Here is a 15,757-nt window from a genome sequence, read left to right as displayed (position 1 = left end):
TTCTGGCATTATACCAGTGTTCCTCTGCTATTTATAATGTTTCTACCGGCCATATTTTTCAGAAGTAGATCATCAAGTTCTCCTTCTTACTCTGCCTGGATTAGTTTGGAAGCTCCACTGAAACCCATTCACCACGGGTGACCCTGCTCGTATTGGAAATACTAGTGGCATAGCTTCCAACATCACAGCAACATAAAGGCGACAACACTATAATGAAGTGACAATTGATGGGGGCAAAAAGTGGTTTCAGTTGATGGTAGAGCTATGTTTTAGTAACATTTGTAACACACAAAATGACTATTAATTTCTCTGTGTGTGTGTGGACATTACACAAAATGTAGGTACAAATTAAGTGGAACAATTACAACATCAACATTAGCCAAGCATAATACCAACTTTTCACAAATTTTGACAGATAAGTTTTCATCATAAAAAGATAAGAATTACCCAAGATTAAAATATATAAAGTCCTGGTGTGGCACTGTAGGATAAGCACTATGCTGCAAGGCTAGTTTGAACCTCAAAGCCAGGAGTTCATACTCACCAGACACTCCTTGGAAGCCCTATACAGGGTTGAGATAAGCCAGGACTGACTCGACAACACCTCACAACAACTGCAACATTTAAGTTATCAGATTTGTATAGCATCAAAAATATATTCTGTATGTTTTGTTTCTTACAGAACAAACAGATTAAATAAAGCAGTTATGACCACTGAATATACAAATTACTTATGCAATACTTTGGGAAGCATGGTGTCTCCATATGATAAGTACCGGACTATGAACTGAAAGGTCCATATTTCAATCCCACCAGCCTCTTTGTGAGAGAAAGATGAGATTTTTCAGCTCCCTACAAAGATTTAGAAAAGCCTCAAAAACCCTATGCAGGGTCATTATGAGTTGAAACTGACTCAGTGGCACTTAACAATAAGAACAAACTCAACACTTACGGAAACATCATTCAAAAAATCAAATGGCTTATTACAGTGATCAAATCTGCTGCACAAGACCTCTCCTAAGTGTTCAAGAGTAAAGATGTTAGTTTGAAGACTAAGGCCTGACCCAAGCCATGGTGCCTTCATTAGCCTCATGTGCATTTGAAAGTTGGACAAGGAAGACTGTAGAAGAATTAATGCATTTGAGTTATGGGGTTGGAGAATAATATTAAAAGTAGCATGGGCTATCAGAAGAGTAAATAAGTCTGTGTTGGAAGAAGTACAGCCAGAATGCTCCTTAGAAGACATGATGGCCAGACTTCATCTCTCATACTTTGGATGCATTATCAGGAGGGACCAGTCCCTAGAGAAGGACATCATGCTTGGTAAAATGGAGAGTCAGGTTAAAAGAAGAAGACCTCTAATGAAATGGCCTTGTAGAGTAGTAATAGAAATGGGCTCAAGTGTAACAACAATTGTGAGGATGGAGCAGGAATGGGCCGTGTTCTGCTCTGTTGTGCATAGGGTAGCATTGAGGTAAAACAGACTTAACAGCACCTAACAACAACAATTCATGTTTGCTTCATAAAAATATATGTACAAAAGTCTATGCATAAGTATATACACATTGCTTTTGTTATTGTTAAGAGCCATCAAGTTGGTTCCAACTCATAGCGACCCTATATAAGGTTTCTGAGAAGTAGCTGATGAGTTTGAGCCAGCAATCTTATGGTTCAAACTGACCTTTGGTCCAGTGCATAATCCTACAGCACCACACATATAAATTTATAAAGCAGCACATTAAATAAAGGAAGTATATAGAATATTGATTTGGATTCATTTATTTTTAAAAGCATGGCCACTAATTTTAATGCCATGACTTGAACCATATGTACATCCAATGAAATGAAGAGCTGAGGTAGTCATCCATATAATGTGAAACCAAACAATTTAAGCACAAATTATCTAAGTAATTTTTCTTCAGTAATGAGCTTGTTCAGTGTTTTTACTCTGAATTTCACTTTATTTTTATAGAAGTAGCATTATTTCTCTATGAATATGACTATTAAACCTTGATGATTAATTATTAGTACATTTTCAGAGTTCAGAAGGAAACTACACATGAGCTAGTACCTATTCACATAAAGGCTGGCTTTGCTAGAAGATGAACTTTATCATCCATGCATTACAAAAATTCAGAACAGTTGTCCAAGTTGAGTAATTAATTAATTTGAAACAAAAGAAATAACCTTGCATACATACAGTTTGATTTTCACTTTTTCTATGGTGCTCTTTTCGAGTTAGAAAGAGCTGAAGACTCAGTTTAGGAAAATCTTTTCCCTAGATGTATTGTGGATAGTCTATAAAAGGAATGTTCATCTCTTGCCCCTAAGCAATAACCTCTATATTCCCAATGAGCTGTCGGAGTTTGACAAAAATGCATATGGGCAAAGATATATGTTGGCTATTACCATAAGTTCTTTGAAATACAGAAATGCTTACTACACATTTAAGAGACATGTTAAAGAAAGGGAAATGAGTTGCAAATTTAGCTTGAACTATGGTGAAATGGATAAAGAGTAATTATGGTTGTTTGTTCTGATGAGGTTAGTAGCTTGGCTCATGACCTCTTGAAAAAAAATAAGATGGATTGTTTTAATGGATTTTTCTTAATCTAATGTAGAAATGACAATGAATGATGGTTCATAATTAGCATCATGTCTTCACCTGCATTTGGTGTGACACTCCCACATTTGTTGCTCTAGTTTGAGAAATGCAAAACTAAGCCTCCAATGATATGCTCCTCACTTCTCTTTGCAAGGAAGAAATGAGAATGACAAGTTTAAATTGGTTCTGTCCAAAGGAAGAAAGAGATGTTGCCTTTAATTTTCTACATGTGACACACATTTGTATTACAAGGTCATAGAATGCTGAACCATGGATTTAATATAATGCATCTAGTTATTTCAAGAAATTTAATAAATATTCTTGAATCTATTCCTCATTAGATATATAAAATTAAAAAAAAAAAAATACAGACAGTAATTGCCATATGACCCTGAACTCCACTCCAGGGGAAATACCCCCCCAAAATGAAAAAGGGACTCAAACACCAATGTCTACTACAGTAGTATTCACAGTGACCAAAAAATGACAACCTAAATGTTCATTAACAATGAGTAAAGAAAATGTAGTATAAAATTCAATTATTATTTAATCATAAAGAGAAATGATATCCTGATACATATGACACCATTGGTGAACCTTGAAAACATTATCCTTAGTAAAATAAGCCAAACATAAAATAATAAATGTTATATGATCAGACTTACATGAAATATCTAAAACAGGCAAATGCAAAGAAACAATATTACAAGGGGCTAGGGTGGTGGGAAGGGAGTGATCCATTCATGGGTATTGAGCCTGTGTTTGAGGTGATGAAATTTTGGAAATACATAATGTTGATGGTTGCTCTACATTGTAGAATAATTAATGACACTAAATTGCACACATAAAAATGGCTGAAATGGCAAATTTTGTTTTGTATGTATTTACCACAATAATTTTATTTTTATTTTTTAAAGTACAGAGCAGTAAAAGCATGGTGGTGGGTGTTGATTATTTCCAAAGGCTTTTCGTAGTGCTAGTCCCTAAGAGTCCATGAATAATAGTTCATGTGGTTTAACAATGCAAAGACATGGGCCAGATTTATTTTCTCCTTCCTGCTTAATAAAACAGTCCATTGTCCAATGTTTCTATCTATTAGGAGCAAAGATAAAAGAATATACGATTCTGAAAGTCCTTCTTCAATTAACCCTGTCTGATCCCCTACCTTTGAGTAACACAATCGCTTACTGTGAAGCATTTAACTTTCTCCTACCTTTTTTCTTCAGAAAATCCACTGAAGACTTCAGTAAGGCCTAAGTTGTTTCATGGTGGTACTTGGGGGATATTCTAACTGTTGTGATCCATATTTTAAGATAACCTCATATCAGGAATTGAATTCAAATTCAGATTCATTTCCAATGTCTTATCTGTGAAGCCACCTAGAGCTGGTAATTTGGAAAAGCTGGATGAATAAATGGAAAACCAGATTCTGATTTCCTCAGGAGGATCAGGCTTGTAAATCCCTGCTGGATCATGGAAATTAAGTATTTTCCCAAACCAACCTTTTCTTTGGCCCTAGGATAACCTGATCAAATTTCTTGGCTTCATTTTCTCTATTGGGCTAGCAGTAATATGAAACTGCAGAGCCCTGTCAGATCCAAAGTCAATTTCAAAGGAAATCCAATTCCTTAAGGGAAAGGCATCCAGGCAGAGGCAAGGTTGTACTAATAGTTAAATCCCTTCTTCAGATGTTACCAACTGTCTTAAGAGAAAAGGATAGAGGGGTGGGGGGAAAGATAGAGAATAGACGTGGGGAAAAAGCAAAAATGAGAAAGAAAACTCTAAAATGCAGACAGAAAGCAATCAAAGGAAATAGAAATTGAGAGGGAAGGAGGAACGTTCCTATAATGTTTTCAGAAATATACTAAATCTGGGTTGTACAAGCTAAATTTAGACTATTCACAAATAATTTTAAAAAATCTTCTTGCTAATTTGTATATTATGTAATGCATTCAAGGTAATATTTCACAACACAGACAGTAATATATATATTATGATTATGGATCACCAGGGCAAAACAGATATTTACTTGTTTACTTAATGATATGTCAATTTATTATTGGCATTCAAATACCTGATAATTACATAGAAAATTTAGTTAGATGATGTTTTATAAGACATTAGTACTGACTATTACTGATTATGTTCAAGTATTATATAGGGAGATGTTTTGACAGCATGTGAACATGTATATTGAATAAAATATTACTATTAAAAATATTCAGAATAGAAGTATTCATTTGTCTAGTGAAATTGCCTTTGAACTAAAGTGTGTGGATGTTAATGGAAACAATGTACATTGTTAACATGGAAATTACTTAATGGCAAATCGGTCTTTTAAATTTAATGGGAATTAAAAATTCAAAGCAGGATGTAGAAAATTCAAGTAAATATTACTAAAAGCTTTGCTCAATTCAGAATTTTCTCAATGTATTTTGCTGTAGCTTAATTTACTCTGAAATTTTCAAGTAACCAAAAAAAAAAAAAGGTGTATATTCAATTGCTTAATGATCCAAGTTATTCAATATGCAGAAAACACAAATCACAATGTCACGTCCAAACATCACTTACTTTCTCATGCTTCAATCAGTCGTATTGTAAAATAGTAAGCTTGTAAGTATATCTGTTTTCAGATAAGTGTTCATCATAAAAAGATAAGAATTACCCCAGATTAAAATATATAAAGTCCTGGTGTGGCACTGTAGGATAAGCACTGTGCTGCAAGGCTAGTTTGAACCTCCCACTTATTTTCCTTTGTTTTCACTGAGTGAGCATCAAGGATATTATAATTGTCAAGTCATTATAATTGTACTAACTGTGGATCCATCATTGGTCACTCTGGGTCTCCTAATTAGGTGGAACAATGGTAATGATTCCAAAATTTCTTATCTCAGCATAATTTCCATCCTTAATTCAGTATGGGTATGCAGACAAAGTCAAGTATTAAATTGAGTAAGTTATCAGGATAATTCAGGAAAGAGAATGTTTGCTATTAAAAGGGAGTGAAGTGTGTACATGTGTGTTTGCTAAAGACACATGCACCAAAGACAAGAAGAGCAAGAAAGAGCTTCTACTTGAATAACAATTTTCCTTTCAAATTAATCAAATTACCTTGATTGAACACCATATTGTACTGTGGAACTATTAGTCAATATTCTTTTGATTTCAAATGTCAAAGGAACTTTCAAGTCACATTAGTTTACTATAAAAGGAAATTTATTGGTGTATATGTTTGCAAATCCCAATAGTGTACTGTAGCTCTAAGGAATGGTTGGATCCACAGACACAAGCAATACCCCTTGGCTGCTACCTCTCCCTTCATACCTAAGTATTAAAAAAATAAAGAAAAAAAAGAAGAGATCATCATCATGATCAAATATTCCCTTGTAGTGGTTAAGAAGACTTTTCAAGTTGCAAACCCATATCCTTCAATCTTAGCAACTCTGGAAGAAAGATGACAACAATAGCAAAACCAGCCATAATAAGAGTTGTTATTCAGCTTTATTCATTGAGATTCTGCTTCACGCCGGATCATTTCTAGATTCATTAATGCTTACTAAATAATCCAAATATGTTTATGAAATAGGTATGTAGTTATTTGTATGTTACAGATGAGAGAAGAGAAAATCTGTTGTTTTGTTAAATCCACGAGAAAACTCAGGAAATCTGGTTTGACTCAAATACTTAGTATTAATGTAATATAGATTAAGAGGAAAATTTGGAGTCCTGGTGTGGCACTGCAAGATAAGCACTGGACTGTTAACCATAAGGTCTGTGGTTAAAACCCAACAGCTACTCCTTAGAAACCCTACGCAGGGTCATTAGAAGTTGGAACCAACACAATGACACTTAACAATAACAACAACAACTGGGCAATTTTATAGAGCTGTTAGTTCAGCTAAATCCCGTCCCACCCCTCTCCAGAAGGAAAGTGTGGCATGGTCCCCAAAGATGGAGGATGGGAACAGGTGCTAAAACTACCAGTCCATTACAAATCAGGGCCTGTTTCACATCTCATTCTCAATGACTAAACTTGTGTTCTGAATAATCACTGACTGTCATAATTTAGACATATTAGGAAAGGGGTAAAAATTATTAATGTAATCTGTACTCTAAACTAATGGAGATAAATATGTACATATAGAGTATTAAGCATCATAATTCAGAATTGCAAGAAAAATGGTAGCAACAAGGGGAGAATGAAGTTAAACACAGAAAAAAAAATGCAATAAGAGAAATAAAAATGACAATGATAACAGCTGTACTTAACTGTGGGGCCTTGGGTAGTACAAATGGTTGATTTACTCAGCTGTTAATGAGAAGTTTGTAGGTTTGAGTCTACCCAAGGCACCTCAGAAAAAAGCCCTGGTGATTGGCTTCTGAAAACAGCCTACTCAGTCATATCATTGGCCACCGTGGGTTGGAATCAACACTACAGCAACTGGTTTATCTTTATTCCGAAGTTATGATAGGCCATACAATGTGACTAATACTTAAGACTTCTCACACTTTCTAAAATTAAAAACAGAAGCCAGCAGAGAATAAGGAACTCACCCAAGGCAATTTAGCTATAAAATTACCAAGCTTCACATTGGTCTAGATCATTACACTCCATAGCATTCTGTACTGACGGCTCTGTTTCCTGAACAAAACAGGATTCCGATAGGATTTCTTTAATTTAAATAAAGAAAATAATACACCCTGAGCCACGGGATTCTTTATACCTTTTAGACATTTCCTAGCTAAATAATTCTTTAATATTGTTCTAGAAATTTGTGATTCCAATTTGTAATTTATAATTCTACTTCCAGAATATGTACAGACACAATTTATGCATTCATAAAGAAAGAAAATTTCTTTAATATTTTACTTTGAATAAAAATATAAATCTAGAAGAATAGCATTCATTATAAATCAATGTACACATTAATAAAACCCAGGTGATATCACTACAAGTCCAGTATAAAATGCAGCCCCAGAAAGCGCCATCATATATCACAATAGAAAAGCATTTTGCTATATTGGTAGAGATGATATATTATGTCTCATTTTGTATCTACTGTTTAAAGACCCAAAAGGTCTAATTTCAGATTGTGGCACACCTCCTGAAGTGTAAAGATTAAAATGTTAAGAAGCACCCTTTGAATTTTCAAAGAAGTAACTTGTAGTTTTCCCTTAGTATTAATTTGGTGTATCTGTTTGTAACTTTACGAGTATAAAGCTGGGAACAATTCAAGGTCATTCACATGGCAGGCAAGAATTTATAAAAAGAGAGCCGTGTAAGTGAATTTTAAGAATCAGATCTGGTTCAACTTAAAAAAAACCAACAACCTGTTTTGCCTGCTTTGTTAGCACACCACCCCAATTACACTTTATGACATGTGAGAATGGTTTCACCTTAAATAGTATACTTTTATGATTTCATTTCAGGTCGAGTGAAATTATCTAGTTTTGCAACAAAAGAAACCAGTAATGATTTTTAAATTATTAAAATTCTAAAGACCACTTTAATTTATCTTTATTTATAGAGTGTATGAATTGCAAATGCATCCTCTATATAACATTGTGATATTTTGAATAATACTGTTGTTGTTAAATGCCATTCCTGCTCATAGCAACCCTGTATAGGGTTTCTGAAAAGCAGTTGGCGAAGTTGAACTGATGACTTTATGGTTCACAGTCCAGTGCTGATCCTACAGCGCCACATCAGGAATCCTGAATAATACTAGCAAACTGTAATATCATCCTGAAAACTCTAGGAAGAGTTCATGTGCTGACGGTCCCGAGGGGACTAGGCTTAGGGTGAGCTGTTGATGATTCAGCCCTGTGTGGAAATCACAGCCAAGCCCATGGCTAACCTCTTACTTTACATCCTTTTGTCTTGAGCTTTCTATAGTACTGTCAACTCAGATTCATGAAGGTGAAAAGGTTAATATGACTAGAAAGATTTGGATAAGTTTTGCACCAGTTCATTACAAAACCAATTTGCAAACCCAAAGAGGATATCAAGGTATCTAAAACAGCCAACTCTGATTTGTCAAATGAAAATCAAGCTAAATAAGTCCAATTTCTTTTTATATCAAAAGAACTTACCCTGCAAGTGAGGAAAATTCAGATATAAGATTTACCTTGATTTCAAGTTCTATTTGAACCTTTAAACACACGATGTTTTTAATGAATACGTGCTGGAGGACATGATCGATGGAATAAAAATTCAGGAAAAATATTATTTATGCAAGTACACATACACATTTATATGGATAATTCAGATAAAAGATATCCTGCTACTAAAAAGAAGTACAGAGAGAAAGAGAGAGACTTACAATCTTGAAGACTTAAAGATTTATTTGGAAACAGACAACCTTCTGGATGCTTCTAAAGGAGTCCTGGTGGTACAGAGAGTGAAGTGTCAAGCTGCTAACCAAAGGTTTGCAGTTCAAATCCAACAACGACAATATGAGGCTGTCTGCTCCTGTAAGATTTGTTGTTGTTGTTGTTATGTGCCGTGGAGTCGGTTCCGATTCAGAGCAACCCTGTACAGGGCTTCCGAGGCTGTAAATCTTTACAGGAGCAGAAAGCCTCATCTTTCTCCCGTGGAACAGCTGGTAGTTTCGAACTGCTGACCCTGGGGTTCACAGCCTGATTCGTAACCACTACGCTACCAAATCCGAGGGAGAAATTCTGCTCTGTCCTGTAGAGTTCCTTGTTGTTGTTGTTAAGTGCCATGATTCAAAGCAACCCTGTATAGTGTTTCTGAGGAGGCGCAGTTGAGTTTGAACCTCTTATCCTGCTGTGGAAACTGACTTTGAGATAGGGTCACTTGTTATGATGTTCCATCAAGTTGGTTTTGACCCATAGCAACCCTGTACAGGGTTTCCAAGGAGCAGCTGGTGACCTTGAACTGGCGACCTTGTGGTTCAAACTGACTTTGCAGTGCAGCGCATTAGCCTACAGCGCCACACATTTCAGCGACAGCGGGCTTGGTTTGGTTTGGAGACTTCTTGCATTTTCATTGAGAGTTTTGCTATTTCATATTAGCTTTTCTTTAAGAATGAAAATAGAGTTTAGATAAAAAGGGAACAATTCCAGTGGTGAAACACATTACCAAACGCATGTAAATGGGTGCAATTGTTGTACTTTCTAATCGGTTCCGACCCATAGTGAACCTGTATAGGGTTTCTGAAGAGCAGCTGGTAAGCTTGAACTGCCAACCTTGTATTTCAAACCGATTTTGCAGTCCAGCACATTAACCCACAGCGCCACACCAGGACTAAAATTGTAACTTATTTATTATATGATTAGAAAACCGGACGTTGCAAAGCTGAGTTTTGTTAGTGAAGCACAGCAATAGGAGCAGCGGCAGTCAGCGACACAGGATAGCTAAAGAGATACAAAGGACTTCAGAGTTATATATATTGGACATGAGAACTTTGGAAGCAGCTCTGGTAGCATAACCTCAAGGTTAGCAATTCGAACCTACCAGCCGTTCCATGGGAGAAGCATGAGGCTTTCTGCTCTCATAAAGATTTATAGCCTTGTTGTTGTTAAGTGCCATTAAGACGGTTCCGACTCATAGCGACCCTGTATAGTGTTTCCGAGGAGCAGCTGGTGAGCTTGAACTGCCAACCTTGCAGTTCAAACGGCTTTACAGCCTGACGCATTTACCCACAGCGCCACACCAGGACTCCATTTATAGCCTAGGAAACCGTACATTCCGCTATGAGTCGGAATCGACTGCGTGCCACACAACCATCACCGCCATGGGGACTTTGGACGATTCTAACAACAGAAGTAGAATGGCTCTAGAAATTTAACCATCGAGTAGTAAACTGAATTAGGAGAAAGAGAAGATATGGGAAATAAGCAAGGAAGATAACAGAGAAATCCAAGCATGGGAGTAGGTGGGGTGGGTGGGTGGGGATGAGAAATGGGAGACTCAATTATAGGAGAACATTTCATAGAATTAGGAGAATGTAGTGGCCAAGATGGCCAAACTTCGCCTCTCATACTTCGGACATATTGTCAGGAGGGACCAGTCGCTGGAGAAAGATATCATGTTTGGTTAGATGGAGGGTCAGAGAAAAAGAGGAAGACCCTCAACGAGATGGATTAGGCAAGTGGCAGCATCAATGGGCTCAAGCGCGGCAACAATAGTGAAGTTGGACCAGGATTGGGTAGTGCATAAGGTCGCTATGAGTCGGTCCTGACTCGATGGCACATAACAACAACAACAACAACAACAACAACAACAACAACGTGTCTTTCTATTTCCAGCTCATTTCATCCAGACGCATGTTGATGTCATGTGTCAGAGGAGAATTTTGCTCCATGGTTTTCAATGATTAACTTTTGAGATATAGATTGCCAAACTTTAAGAAGTAGATACCAAGACAACTCTGGGTGGGCTCAAACCTCCAACCTTTCAGCTAACAGCAGGCTCTTGAACAGTTTCATCATCCAGAAATATCTTTGAGTCTAGATTCTCCGTTAAGAATTCAAGCCTAAGCAATAGGGAAACATAGTTGCTTTCTCGCAATTCTGAAATCTACTATATACTACAAATACAGCCTGAAAGGACTGGAAATGAGGTAAAGAAAATATGTTGTTGTTGTTATGTGCCGTGGAGTCAGTTCCTACTCATAGCGACCCTATACAGGGTTTCCAAGGCTGTGAATCTTTATGGGAACAGAAAGTCTCATCTTTCTCCTGCGGAACAGATGGTAGTTTCGAACTGCTGACCCTGAGGTTAGCAGTCCGATTTGTAACCACTATGCTACCAGAGCTCCTTAAAGACAATATAAAGAGGCATATATGTTTGAATTCTGGTGTGGCACAATGGATTAATGCACTGGACCACCAGTTGTTTGAACTGCAAGGTTGGTGGTTCAGGCTCAACAGCTCCTTCTCAGAAACCCTATACAGTGCCAATAAGGGTCTGAACCAACTCAATGGCACTTAATTTATTTGAATAATAGTACATGCAATGAAATACATAATAGGAACAGCTAACTGTTACTAATTTTGTATTTATTACCTTACCCAGTTTTCACAACATACGCATATAGAATAAGGAAGATTGAACACAACAAAAAAAGGCAGAAATACTTGTTATGGGAGACAGCAAAGTCCTCTTTTGGGAAACAGTGGATCAACTGACAGGTTAGAAACTGAGGGTTTTCTGAGATGTGAAAATCTCCATTGAATCTGGCTCCAGTGTCCTGAAGTTCAGTTTCCTAGGAACTCGGTGATATTGTGTGTTTATTTAATTCCCAGCGGCCCATATGAAAAGAAAGGGCAGAGACAGCTATCTTAGTCTGCAGCTACCAGCAGAGCTGTGGATCTTTTTTTTTTCCTTCTTTGCCAGCCGCAGCCCACTAAATTCCTATCGCTGCCTCCTTATTAAGCCATTTCAGCATCAAATATATTCTTTTGGGCCTCTCTTGACCAGAAGCAAAGTAGAGAACAATTCTTTAGATGACATTAACACTCAAGTTTAGATTAACGATGCCAGATCTGATTTATATTGTCTTTCCCCGGCCATATGATATAGCATTCTCCCTGCCCTTTCACTGCAGTTGCACATTAAGCTGCATGCTTTAGAGGTTTTCTCCAACAACTCCCAGACCACTTTCCTAATCAGCATTCGGCAGTTTCTTACCCTTCAGCAGATGCACATTATTTCCTTCTTTCTTTGTTCTTATATTTACTGTTGTAAGGTTTATCAGCATCAACTGCCTTTACTGTTTGTTAACCTGGCATTAATAATGATCTGAAGTCTCATAAAAATATACATTTATATTGTTTGGTGTCAAACATACACCAGCTTGCTTATAGGAAAATTTAAAAGGTAAAATTGGTGAGGAATCCCCTTAAAAGAAGACAGCATTCTTGAGCTAAGTAATTAAACATTAGTAATTAAACTTTATGGTGGATCCTTTGTTTTTCTTATTTTGTTCAATAACGTGTGATCTTAATGTGAGTGGAATCATTTTACTTGAAATATGCACAAAAACATTCATTTGTTGTTGGAAGAGAAAGAGATAATGTATTTTTGCTTTATGAAATTAAAGCTCTGGTAACCAAAATGCCAAACTCAACTGCCTGCCATTTAATCTATTCTGACTCACAGAGATAGTGTAGAGTGTTCTCGAGGCTATAAATCTTTATGGGAGCAGAAAGTCTCATATTTTTCCTGTGGGGTGGGTTTAAACCAACGACCTTGTGATTAGCAATCTGGTGCTTATCATACAATACCACATGAACATCCTTATTATATACTTTTAAAAAAGCTAAACAGTTACAAAAATGTCACTGAGTCAAACTTGGATGTAAATGAATTTCTGCTTTCCTGACATGAAAATGAGGAAATCTAATAATATGAGAAGACAGTTAAAGATAATAATAACCTTTATTCCAGTCTCACAGGCTGCACTGGAGAGAAAACACAAGCAAACAAATAATTAGTCCCCAGACTTCAAAATGAGGAAAAAACACAATAAAAGTCCATCAGTTTCCTTAAATAGTGACCAATGTGATTCACCAGTTGAATTCCAGCTCTAATTGTCATTGCTCAGTCTAAGCCTATTTGCCTCCAGACAGGACCAACTCATGCAACTGTATTGTATTCATGCCCCACAAGAATACAATTGCACTGAATGGCAAGAAATAGAAAGAAACCTGGAATGCTTTAATTCTACATCATTCAGATTATACATTCATTTGTTTATTCCTCTATCATTTATGAGCCAGACACTGTGTGGAATGCTCAGAATAAAAGGTTAATAAGACCAGACATGATTTGTACACTCAAGATGCTTATAGTCTAGTACATGTTGGGAAAGCATAAGAGACTTTAGTCAAAGAACACAGAAATGGATGAAAAACTGCAACTTGAGCATTTGCAATGAGAAAGACACATAGAACTACCAGACTCAATTATAGGGAAATATACCAGAATCAAGAACGGTACCAGAGGGAGTAACATTTAAGGTACTGCCCAAAGGATACAACCAGGTGTAGAAGGGAGCAAAAGAAAGGAAACAGGAACACAGTGGGTAATGATCACGGTGTGAGAAGATCTTGATGCATGTTATGGAGCTAGTTGCTTGGAATGGGTTCAAACTCATGGCAACATTATCTATCTATAACAGAATGATGTGGGCTGGGCCCTGCAGCATCTTCATGATTGTTGGTATGTTTGAGTCCGTTGTTTAGTTCATTGTCTGTCTTTTACTGGCCCTCTACTTTATCAAGTATGATGCCCTTGTCCAACAAGTGGTCCTTCTAATGACACGTCCAAAGTAATGGAGTCAAAATCTTGGCATTCTTGCTTTGGAGTAGCATTATGTTTGTGTTTCTTCTAAGACTGGTTTGTTTATTCTTCAAGAAATTCACAATAAATTTTATGTTTTCACCAACCACAGTTTGAACACAGGTTTTTTGTTTTGATTTGTTTTCAATATCCACTTTCACAGCCTATGAGGCAAGGAAGGAAAACTAAGTTAGCAGTGTGGCTTGGGTCCAGCACATCTTAGTTATCAAAGTGACATATTTGCTTTTTGATACTTCAAAGAGGTCTTTTGCAGCAGATTTACCAAGTGTCATACATTGTGTGATTTCTTAACTGCTGCTGCCATGATGTTGATTGTTGATCTAATTAGAATGAATAAAAGGGAAACACCGTTTATTAGTCTTTGGCATCATAATAAGAATCCCTCTGAAGAAGGGTCCTATAGGTCATGATATGGAATTTTGTTTGACCACATAGGAAATGAGAAACTATTAAACTGTTTTAAGCAGGGAAAACATGGTTCGATTTCTACTGTGAAATGATTGTACTGGGTCCAACAGAGAAAAGCTAATGCAAGAAAAAATCCAAACAATCTTTAGTATTCTTCACAGGCCACAATGCAAACAACAAATGCTCAGGCAATTTCATTTTTATGATTATTGACAGGACTGAAATCAGAAGACTCACCAAAACATACACTTTGACTGAGCTGGCAGCTCACGTTGTGGCCCTATTTCTCAATCTGGGAAGTAGTAGTAAATTTTTATGGTACTAATGGGTGGTGGAGCTCTGGTAGCGTAGTGGTTACGAATCGGGCTGCGAACCTTAAGGTCAGCGCTTCGAAACTACCAGCTGCTCCGTGGGAGAAAGATGAGGCTTTCTACTCCCGTAAAGATTTACACCCTCGGAAACCCTGTACAGGGTCGCTATGGGTCGGAACCAACTCGACGGCACTTAACAACAACAACAAAATGGGTGGTGAGGCTGGAAAATGGAGCCCTGGTGGTTAAGTCAGTGCACTGCTTAAACACTCAGCTGCTAACCAAAAGGTTGGTAGTTCTAACCTACTGGCTGCTTAGATGGAGAAAGATGTGTCAATCTGCATCTGTAGGTTTATAGATTGGAAATCCCATGGGACAGTTTTAGTCTCTATAATAAAATGACTTTGAGGTGCCATGGACTCAATGGCAACAGGGTAATAAGACTGAAAATCAAGTTCTCTAAAAGTCCGTTTCCCTCTGTGACTACCCCCTTGTCTAAAGCACCATCATACTGTGCTGTGCTTCCTCAGTAGTTAGTGGGCATGCTGCCCTTTTCTTGTCCATATCTATCTAGTGTCAGTAGAGTCACAAAACCCATCCCTTTAAAATACCAGATCCCTCCACTCTTCTGCACCTTCAATGACTTCCCTTTAACTTGCAGTAAGTTGTCAAGGTCAGCAGTTCAAACCCACCAGCCACTTCTTGGAAACCCTATTCAAAGTTGTTTTATGAGTCAGAACTGATTCTATAGCACTTAACAAAAACGTAACAAAGCTTTCATAAACTGGCTTACAACATCTTCCTATCCTCTTCCTCCTATGTTGCTACTGTATCTCTAACCTCATGACCTCCCTATATCCCCCTCATTCTCTTCTCTCCAAACCACCCTAGACACTTTGATATTCCTTAAATGGCCATAGTCCTGCCTCCAGATTTGAACTTGCTTATTCTACCTGGAACACTCTTCCGTTTGTCTGGCGCCCTCATTTCTTTCATTTTTTTCTTAATCTCACCTGCTCAGAAAGACTTTGCATGATTACTTTCTTTAAACTTGCATACATCTCCATTCTTTAGGATCTCCCTAATGTATTCCTCCTTCCC

This window comes from Chrysochloris asiatica, unplaced genomic scaffold, assembly GCF_000296735.1.
Source record: "Chrysochloris asiatica unplaced genomic scaffold, ChrAsi1.0 scaffold00121, whole genome shotgun sequence".
In the NCBI taxonomy this organism is placed as follows: Eukaryota; Metazoa; Chordata; class Mammalia; order Afrosoricida; family Chrysochloridae; genus Chrysochloris; species Chrysochloris asiatica.
The sequence above is the reverse complement of the archived record's forward strand: the minus strand, read 5'-3'. Positions refer to the sequence as shown.